This window comes from Pyrgilauda ruficollis, unplaced genomic scaffold (assembly GCF_017590135.1).
Source record: "Pyrgilauda ruficollis isolate IOZ18807 unplaced genomic scaffold, ASM1759013v1 scaffold27, whole genome shotgun sequence".
NCBI lineage: Eukaryota > Metazoa > Chordata > Aves > Passeriformes > Passeridae > Pyrgilauda > Pyrgilauda ruficollis.
In genome coordinates this window covers 3,956,334-3,967,775 of record NW_024524044.1, presented here as the reverse complement: position 1 = coordinate 3,967,775, position 11,442 = coordinate 3,956,334, and positions in this window count along the sequence as shown.

The window sequence follows — 11,442 nt, the reverse complement described above, 5'->3', positions numbered from 1 at the left end:
GATTTGGCTTCTTTACTCACTTGCCGCGCTGCCTTTCAGTTGAGATGCCAGCCTGGGAGTCTGCAGTGATGCTGGTGTTGGGATGTGGCTTTCAGCAGAACTGGAATGGCTGTTTCCCATCTGGTTCAGAGCAGCTGTCAGACACAACGAATGCCAGTATCCGACAGCAGGAGCCTGTTTTTGTTGTGTGTGCTTGTTTGTGTGGTGCACGTGTAACTTCTGAAGAGCCTCTGTGCCGGGAAGCAGCTCTTCTCTTTGCTAATGGATGCTCATGTAAAGGTACACATAACCTGTGCTGTGGTCTGCAAACCACAGCTTGCATTGCTCTGGCTCACTAGCTAAAAGACCAAGTTAATGTGTAAGACTCAAAGTAATTTAATGAACTATTAACTGGAAATACACATTATTTATATTTTGCAAAGGGATCTGGGAGAGAAGCCAACTTGACATTTTAACTAAGAATCAAAAAGGACTGTGATAAGTCCTTGGTTTAACATATAACATGACCCAATGGCTAAAACATCAGCTATGATTTGTGTTCACACAGGAAACACGAAGGGAAGCAGGCTACCTGCAGGGTAGTCCTTCTGCAAGGACACCATGTTTTCAAGCATTATAGAAGCATCCTAAAGCCTGTAGCAAACCCACAAAATGGAAACAGGTTTAAAACTTTCCCTAACAGAACATTTTCAAATAAAAAAACTGTATGTCTTCTGGACAGCAGGTCAGTTGGAAAACTAAGGAAAAGTGAGGAGCATTTCAAAACTGATTATAGGGGAGGAAAGAAACCTAAATAGGTGAGTCACATTAAAAACGTGTGCTTCTTGTCTAGAATTCTGGACAAATCTTCTGTGAAGTTTTAGTTGCTTCAAGTATCGACTGGGTAACAGGACCAGCCTTCCAGCAGTTGCTCTTGCCCATCTGGCTGAGGCACTCTGTGTGCTTGGCCAGAACCTGGAAGCTTTCAGGACTGCTGGTGTGTGGCATTTAACCAGGGGGAGCAGCTGTTCCTTGTTGGAGAGCCAAGATCTTGCCTAGTCCCCAACTGAGAGCTTGTCATATAACATAGCTCCATAATGGAGATAATAATGCCTGCCCTTCTTTAGAAATTACTTTGAGATCTGCCAAAGAAAAAGGCCTATTCAAATGCAAAGCCTGATGCTTTTATTTATTAATAGATATTGTGCCAGAGTCGCCAATCTGCTCCTGGTGCCTTGTGTGGCTTTGAAAACAGAGGATCTGCTTGCTTGATTGAACCCAGCTGGTGAGTTGAGGCCTAGGGCTGTTTTGTGATATTGGAAGGAGAAGGAAACAGCCAGATGTTAACCAGCAACTACTCAAGCTTGGTGTTTCCCTGCCCATTATTCCTCTAAACCAGAGCAAACATGGGAGTGCCACCAGCAGCACCAGTGCTTCTGATGTGGAGGACTGGGCTTCTCAGAGCACGGCTGTTTCCTTAAAGGAGCTCATATGCTTGCAAAAAATAGCAGTTACAGGTAAAACTATTGTCTCCCCTGGGAAATATATTTTATCTACTCCACAGGATCCCATGGGAATTCTGTGCTGTAGCAGGCTCCTGGTGGGACCTGTGGTCCTGTGGAGAGGGAAGGCCATGCTGGAGAAGGGGAAGAGTGTGAGGAGTTCTCTCAGCAGAGGAGGAAGGAGTGGCGGGGACAACATGTGATGACCTGACCACAGCTCTCATTCCCCATTGCCTGTGCTGCTTGGGCATGGGAGGTAGAGAAGTCAGGAATTAAGTTGTGCCCAAAACCAAGAAGCGGTGGCAGGAATGTGTTTTAAAAATTAGTTTTATTTCTTATATTCCTGCTCTAATTTGACTGGTAAGAAATTCAGTTAATTTCCCCAAGCTGAGTTTGGTTTCCCATGACAGTAATGGGTGATGTCTCCCTGTCCTTATCCTGACCCATGAGCCTTTTGTATTTTGTCTCTGTAGCAGAGGAGGGGAGTTGTAGAGAGGCTTTGGTGGGAACCTGGCATCCAGCCAGGGTTAGCCCCCTATGGACTCAGAAGCACAGCACAGTATTAAAGGGTTCACCTGAAGCATTTTCTTTACTACAGCACTACCTGGCATCTCTGGAGCCTCTAGCTCAGTTCAATCCCAACAAAGATTTTCAGGAAAGACAGGCAGAAAAAAAAAAAAGCTTTTTTCAGTCTTGCTCTAGCTTAATCTCTCTGCTGTGAATGATTAACAGGTGGGAGGTCTGCTTGTGTAAATTTGTCCCTTCCTTATTTTATTTTTGGCTGCACTTTCCTGGTGTGGAAACCCTGCTACTGATTTCAGTCAATCCATGGCTCCCACTGCTCAATTCATTTTTGCTATCCTCAAGGGAGTCTTTCCATAGAATCACAGAATCACAGAATGTCTTGAGTCAGAAGAAACCTTAAAGACCCCCTTGTCCTGTCACTACACGACCTTGTCAAAAGTCCCCAGATGACTTTTTGAAACAATCCCATTAAAATGGAAGCAGTGGGTATGTTTCTACCCACAAACTGGTTGACAAACTTTATTTTATCAGATGAAATATAAATGGAAGTAACTTTACTAATGTGCTTTTACCAAGCTATCTCCTTAAGCTGATATGTTATTGTCCATTTCTTTCGATTTCTCATATTTAGAATTGATTTCTCACATTAGGATTTTTCCTGTAGCGTTTTTATCCCCGACATACTGTAAAGTGATGGATAATTTAAAAGGCTCCCTTACCACCTCGTAAGTTCGAGAGAGCACAGTAGAGCACTGCTGCTAGATGATGTACAGCGGGATGTTTTGATAAATAAAGGAAGGGCTTCAGCAGGACCAGATGATTTCCTCGCGGGGCTCCGAAGGCGGATCCGGCCGGGAGAGCCGGGAGGTGGCAGCCTCGGCTCGGCAGAGCCGCCTCGGCTCCGGGGCGCTCCCCCTCCTTAGACACAAAAATAAAACACTGCGTTGCCATGGATTTAAAGGAAAACCGAAGGGGTATTGTCAGGGAAAGGCTTTGCCTTGCTGCCCGGACGGTTCCTGCGGCCGCTTTCAGGGGGAACGGCGAGGAAAGCGGGACGGCGGCGAGGGAGCGGCGGGGGGAGCGCGCCGGGCTCGGGGAGCTCGGCGGGACAGATGCGGGCTCATGTCACCCGGGGCACGGCACTGCCATCCCCAGGTGCCAGAAGAAGAGGCTCACTGCAGCCAGTCGGGAGAGAAAAAGGGCAAGCTCTAAAATCAGTCCTGTTTGCTTTTCTCTCTGATTGCTAACACCTTTTAATGATGTTCTCTCTCACTACAGGGTGGATTTTCATTGGCTTACTTCACTTTCCATTGAAGTAACTCGGAAAATTCCAACAGCTTTGGTGGAAACAAATTCCCATAATCTGGGATTCTCTGAAGTGTGTTTCCTTTCCAAGAAACATAATCCTTCTGCGATAGAGAGAGCTCTATCATCTGCAGAACCTTAATGCATCACTTTTAATGCTGAAAATGCACCACACCAGAAATAATGCCCAGTGCAAATGCAATTATACACCGAGCTCCCTACTCAGATTAAATTGCACATTTAAAATATCTTGCATTATTTTTATTTGGTCTTTAATTTCATTTCTTTGCCTGACATTTGAAATTTATTGAACAGTCCAAGTTACACTCAAATTAATTCACTGTCTTCAATGAGTTTGACTTATATAGTGATTTTGGTTGGCTGTCTTTAAACATAGATTTCCGCTTCTAATTAGCAAATTCCTGGAGCTGTAAATGCTTTTCTTGATTTTTCTTACCTCCACAGTGCTGCTGTGAATTGATAGAATCACTCAGAAAGCAAAGCTATTTTCGGGTGTCTCCCTGGTCAATAAGGAAAAATGTTCCTCTTGCAAAAGAAAACTGTTTCTCTTCTGCATGAGTCATGACTCTGCTTGTATGCACAGAGCAAAAGATTTCCAGCTTCTCAGGCCTCACTGGCATTTGGGGTAGGATTCAGCCAGCCAAGATTCACATGTGGAAACTAAATATGGTCATAGGGTTACACTCCCATTTTTTGCCCATTACTCAGGCTTCTGCATGGTGTATTTCAGTGCCTACTCCCTTTCTGCTGCTGCATATCTCCCTCTGCAGTGATAGTTTACTCTGTGGATACTGCTAGTAAGATGTTAGCACTGGTTACAAAAAAGTAGTGTATTTCATCTGCTTGATGAAATAAAGAGAATCTGTAGTAATCCTGGGAGGAAAGCTAAAAGCTCAATACCTTTATAAAACTTCAGGCTAGAGAGTGTAATCTTAAGTCTTACTTGAGCTTTTATCTGTAATAATCACCACAGTTTTCATGGCAGAACCTGCCAAAAATAGACAAACATGAGGAAAAGAGCATGTTGTTTTTTTGAAAACAAAACAGCCCATGTATTTTCAGCAACAACAAGTCAGAGAGACATTTTTTTAATTATATACAACGTTAGAAGGGTTCTGATGTCATGGAAGTCAGAAAATACATCCTAAATTATACCACATTTCACTATGGAGGTTAATCAGCATGACAATGCTATTTTTAGGTGCCAGTAAAGATGTTCAGCCCCTGCTTGGGACTGGTCAGCAAGTGTGGCTGTGGAGGCGCAGCAAACACAAATTATGGGGTGTTCAGCTGTGCCCTGCTGTGACCCCCAGACAGCTCTCAGCAAAGCACTGCCTCCCTTCCCACCAGCTCTCCAGGGCCTCACAGCCAGCCCCAGGTGCTTTATAGATCCCTGTGGGAGTAGCAGGGGGTGGACCTTAGACTCAGGCATCAGTTTTGACTTCCTTAAGGGCTCTGTGTTCTCCTTTCATTTTCTGAGCTATTCTGGAGACACAAACTGCAATGCATCCAGAGAGATGGAGAGGTGGAGAGCTGATGTCTGTGTAGGTCACACTTTCCACCTTCAATTTCCATCCAGAATTCAGTACAGAATAGTAACAGCACCATGACCAAAGATTTCTATGAATGAGGCCTGTTTTCAGCAAAGCTTTTACATAGTGTCAAATTTATAAATTCTCCCAGGAAATTATATGAGACAAGACTTGATTAAAACAGAATTATGGTCAGGCTGGATTACCATTTGGTCAGGAGATATTTTGTTGCCTGATGAATTACACTTACCCTGTATAATCTCTGTGGGACTTTGTGGCTTGCTGCAATATTTCTACTAGAAACAAAACCCAATAATGTTTGACAATAGCTGTGGTGACTACATAGATTAGAACCATTGAACTAGGAGTATTTTATACAAATTTTTTCAGTCAAACATTTTAAATTACACTTATACTTTTCTACATTTTGTTGTGTTTAACTATAAAATAGTTACCAGTAGAAGAAATGAAAAATAAATTATTCTAACTTTAATTAGATAAATACAGCTCATTTCCACAATAAATACCACACACTAGAGTACCACAAAGTTTAAATTCACATCTGGCTATGCAAGAAAAATTCCTGCATCTTATTTCTTTACCATGAGAACCAGCCCTTTGAAGAGATGTAGGATAAGCAACGCTGCAGGGCAAAATGAAAGTGTTTCTACTTCTGTCATGTGTACCAATATTTATTCTGGAAACAGACAACTCCTTTTGTGAGAACTATTCCATTTCATGCCCCTTTCCAAGATTATTGAACTGGCTTTAGAAATATTCAGACGTTCCTTATGCCAAGTATTTGCACCTGTTACATTCTTTATGCAAAATTAAGTCACTGACTGTAAAGGTCCTAAGGGACTTATGTTCTGCCTCAGAAAATCATTTGGTGTTTATACATATGAAATTTGATAATGTGTGCCATGAAAATCAATCAGCATGACTGCTCATCTGGGCCTCAACTACCCACCTATCCTTGGCTGACAATAAGCTGGTGTTTCTATATTCATATAAGATAAAAGTGTTATTTTTTAACAGATTTTCATAAATAGCAGTGTTAACCCAGAAGAACAGCTTAGTTTTGAGAAGCACTTTAAAATTTGCATTGGATGTGACTCTTGGAGCCATGGCAAGTAGCACCATATACTGAAAAAACTGGATCTAATACATTGTTATCTGATCACATAGCCATTACCTGAATTTAGAAAAATAGTCCCAGAACTCAACACAGGGAAATAGAATGGTTATCTGTTACTTTATTAGTCACATTTTATCTGATTTCCTTAAAGAAATAAAGGCTTTTTGCTTCTAGTTGGTGTTTGCAAATGGAGACAAAAAAGAATGCAAGCTCCACCTCTGAGAAGCTTATGAAGTATTATTGAACAGGGAGAAGAACAGAGTGCTTTTATTACCCCTGTACCTGGCATGGGTGAAGCTGCACCTCGAGTGTGCCTTCAGCTCTGGGCCTCTCATCACAGGAAGGATATTGAGGTGCTGGAAAAGAGGGGCCACAGAGCTGGTGAAGGGTCTAGAAGAGTGAGTCATACGAGGAACAGGAACGGCTGGAAGAGCTGGGGGTGTTTGGCCTGGAGAAGGGAAGGCTCATGGGAGACCTTACTGCTCCCTACAACCACCTGGAAGGAGATTGTAGCCAGGTGGGATCAGCCTCTTCTCCCTGGCAGCCAGAGACAGGACAAGAGGAAATGGTGTCGAGCTGCACTAGGGGAGGTTCAGGTTTGACATCAGGAGGACTTTCTTCCCTAAAAGGAAGGTCAAGCATTGGAAAAGGCTGCCCAGGGAGGTAGATTCACCATCCCTAGAAGTGTTCAAGAAATGACTGAATGTGGCACTCAGTGCTATGGTTTGGTTGATATGGTGATGTGTGATCAAAGGTTGGACCCAGTGATCCTTGAGGTCGTTTCCAGCCTAACTGATTCTATGATTCTATTTGCATGAGCTTTCTATCCAGAATCACCTGCATAACTGCTGGAAGCTCATGCTGAAATGGAGGAAGCCTAGAACAGAGGTTAAAACAGAAATGGAGCAAGGACTGCTTTAAGACTCCTGAAAATTGTAGACCTGCTTCAAGATTTGATGAGCAAATATGGAGGTGACTTTGGAAGGAAAGAAATACCTTGAGCAGAAGCTGCTGAACAGAGAAGCATGGCTCTGTGAATTCTCTATAAGTGTCATAAAAAAGGGGGGTAAGGCTGAGCATTCCTATCAGCCAGCAACATGTCTGTGTAAATGAAGGAATTCCCAGATGTTGGGGTGGTGTAACACTGATGGCGAAACAGGGAGAAGGGCTAGCTGGAATAACAGTAGTGATCACAAAATGGCAATAGCTGAAGGCAGTACTCTGGCTGTGATGGCTGTGAAACTAAGTAAAATGTTTAGTGCAAAGAAATAAAGATAGAGCCTTTAATTTCTGTTGATACAAATAAATGATTAATTAATCTTTGTTAATTCTTCCCAATTTTGTTTTCCTTTTCCTTGTTTCTACAAAGGCTTAGTGTTCTAAATGAGAAATTTTGCTTATCAAGAGAGTCAGGGTTCAATGTCCCTACAATTCAAGCTGAAGATTCAGACTGAATCCTATTTTGCTATTGCTAAGAGGAATCCCTCTACATTTTAGCCCAGTTCCACTTGCCATCAGCAACAGGGTTTCTTTGAGTTTCAGGTCTCAATAATCCATAATGCAACAGGTAATTTACAATGATGTTTGGTGTTTTTTTTTTTTTTGTTTGTTTGTTTGTCTGTTTGGTTTTTTTAAAATTAATTTTGGATGAGTATCCACCAGCACAGTTTCTACTGTAAATTTTTTAGTCTCCCAGCCAGGAAGGAGTAAACCGATACATGGACAAGTCCAAGATTCTTGAGAACTCTGCAACAGAAAAGCTTTCCTCAATATACTGAATAGCTGGGCAGTGCTGGCTTTAAATTCTCACTGCTGAATTATGGTATTTGCTAAGACAACTCTGCAACCTAGAGGAGTAAATCTGTATTTTCAGTGGTCTCCTTCAAAGGATATTTGTTAGGCACATACAAAGGAATTTTTATACCTATAGAGATGATGCTCTAAACACACTCAGGTTCAGACCAAAATCCTGCTAAAATATGACAAAAACTGTTCCAGTTTTTCATCTCTTAAGCATCTCTATTTCATGAGTTTCTTTGGACTGTTTCAGCACAAATAGAATGAAACTTGCAGAATTCCAGCTGCTTCCAAATCTAGTTGAATCATTAATCATTGTCTAGCAGAGAGTAAGAACACCTGCTTTGGTTAAGACAGCTGAATTGACAATTATGTGTACCATTTGAATGGGAGCATACACATCATGAAATAAGGAGATAAGTTCGAGGTATGAACTGAAAAAAGGTATGAAAAGTCATCCCCTTCCTTTTTTTCCTTTTAGAAATCTCCATCCATTCCTTTCAGATGGAAGTGTGTCTGCTGTGCACAGCTTTGCGTCATTCCTTGAATATGAAAGGCAGACCTGAGATCTCTTATCCACTTGTACTTTGTATAGAATATACCTGCTCCTTTTGATCAGACTTTTTTTTCATTGCACCAATAGTTAGCTTCCATGTCAGTTTTTTCACTTGGGATTTTCTGCCAGTAGGGTTTCTGGCAACATGTATATCTGGGCAAGCTACATCTGGAGCTTTGGTTCCTGGAGATCAGCAGGCTGAATGTTTTGATGACTAATAGTCACAGATGAATGCCTATATTCTGATAGCTGCCAAAAAGTTATACAACTCTATAGTGCTTCATCCTTTGAGGCTACTCTGAGTGAATCCTTTGGTGTAAAACACTTTCTAGCTCAGAATAAATAGCCAGGAAAAGGCTGTCAGTGCCCAGATGTGCTGCAGGGGTACTCCACACCCTGGATAAAGGTTCAGAGATATGATCAACTGAGAATATCATAATTTATATCTAAATTAGTCCCTGGATGCCAACAAAACTCTTGAGGACTCCTGGCAGTCTGCAGATCAGCCTAGACTGCTAGTGTTTCAAGCTGGAAACAGAGTTATCGCTAGAAATGCTAGAACTGGAGGCCATAACGCCTTGATTCCCCTCTGATAGCCACTGATAGCCGCTAGATAGAAGGGAAAATCTGGAGACTTTAGATCAAAAATGGTGTCACAGAGCTTAGGCAATGCCTTTAAGGTGATCTGGCTTGTGTTGGAAGCCATCATGCCACATCAGGTGTCTATGGTTAGTTCCTTCAGAGCACACCATCGGTCTTATAAAAATTGGATTCACGGTAGTCAGCAAACTGAGTGGTGAGCAGCTGAAGTTGACACCTGGGAGTGCAGTGAGAGAAGTTTAAATCCTCTTTCTCAAGGAGTGAGATGTTAGACTACAAGCCTCAGAGAGACATCATTTCCTAGCACTTGCTAGGATCCCTGAGGGTATTTCTCATTTCCAGCTCCTACAGGAGAGGATCAGATAGGATAGCACCTCCTTAATACCTCCCTGCAGTATGTATGTGTAACCTGAGTAGCCTTTCAGTGAGTTTTAATGACCATAATGGGCCAAGGAAATTCAGGTTCTCAAAACAAAAGCAAACCACTTACTAGAATTGAGCCCAGGCACTGTGGATTGTGTTTTGAATCAGCACCAAAATTTGCTTTGACTATGAGAGAAGGCACAGGCTTGTAATGAGTATAATCACTGTCTTCCCACTTGTGCTGTCCTTAAATCATTAAAGCTGGAAACGACCTCAAGAATAATGATTCTTGAGTCCAACCATTGACCAAACACCACCACATCCACCAGACCATAGCACTAAGTGCCATGTTCAGTCATTTCTTGAACACTTCCAAGGATGGAGACTCTACCATCTACTTGGGTATCCTGTTCCAATGCTTGACCATCCTTTTAGGGAAGAAAGTCCTCCTGATGTCAAACCTGAACCTCCCCTAGTGCAGCTCGACACCATTTCCTCTTGTCCTGTCTCTGGTTGCCAGGGAGAAGAGGCTGATCCCACCTGGCTACAGCCTCATCTCAGGTACTTGCAGAGAGAGGTAAGGTCTCCCCTGGGCCTCCTTTTCTCCAGGATAAACAAATCCAGCTTCCTCAGCTGTTCCTCACAGGACTCACTCTCTAGATGCTTCACCAGCTTCCTTGCCCTTCTCTGGACTCACTCCAGCCCCTCAATGTCTTTCATGCAATGAGGGACCCAGACCTGGGCACAACACTCAAGGTGTGGCCTCACAAGTGTTGAGTACAGAGGGGCAATCATTTCTCTAGTCCTGCTGGGTATTTTTTATATAAAGACCTCTAAGTAATAGCAGTTACAAATTTAGTGAGAATACTGTGCATTTATATTTTCACAGTTATCAAACGTACATTTTACCACCGTCCCTTCAGAAGCCCCTAACAGAGAAAAGCATCTTGGAGACAGGATGTGCTAGTTGTACTATACGATTGAAATTTTAATTAAAGGTTCTACAGAAGAGAGCAAGATAGAAATAAAAAACTTGTGTCACACGGTGTCCCAGTGTCAGATAACATGAAATGAAAAAGTCAGGGTTTGTAAGACATAAATGAGGATAACAAAAGTGTTCTATCTTAGCAAAGACTTTTATTCTGCGCTTCTTTCCTCCTCCTCAGGACATGAGGAAACAAAAGAATGCTGCAGACACAAGGCAATGAAAGCAAACAGGTTAACAAAGAACAGCTCTAGTTAGACCTTAGTGAGGGTTAAAAGGTAGCCTGGGTGCAGATATGGAAATTCTCCATCATTACTAAAAGCCCAAGGTTTGTCATTGTATTTTGTTGCAACTACATTTCAATAAGTATATTTTAAAGAAATATTCTGTATTTGGTCCTCAGTCAAATTCAGATAGATCAACCACACAGCCAGACAGCTCACATGCTCTCAGTGCTTGGGTACTACACCTTGTTTGAAGTGCCCAGCTCTCCCATACATTGTCTCAGGAAACACAGCTCAAACTACATGGCAAAATCTAAGAACTGGTGACTCAGAGGATGAGAAGAGTGACCAATGGCAGCCACAAAAGTTTTCTGGTAAGAGGAAAAACTATACTGGGCCCACCTGAATGCACAGGTGCTGAGGCAGTTTATGACACTGACTTGTATCTAGCAGAGTGAGGCTGTCACATTTACAGCCAAGCCAAGAAATTCCCTGGTGCCACTATCCAACACCTAATGTCTAATCCTCTACTTGACAAACGTGGATCTTGCTATGGGGTGTATCTTGGCTATGGCCTAAGTGTTATGGCAGGAGCATGGGTACGAGACCCACAGCACAGCCACGTGGTCGCGGCTCAGCGAAGCGCCAGGGACAGGGCAATCATGGTGTGAATCTGCACATCTGTCCCATGAAGAGCCTTGCAGTCATGATATTATAAACAGGGTAGCCTGAATGTATCAGGCTCTTTGCAAAAACAAGACATTTTTGGATACTGAAGGTGTATTTGCTTTTCTTTCACATTACAACCTCCCTTCTACTTTTAAAATATTTTACATTTTCTAACATAGTCCAGTTCAACATAGTATTTGCTACCACTAGCCTATTGAGTGCTGCTCAATACACCATTCTGCTATT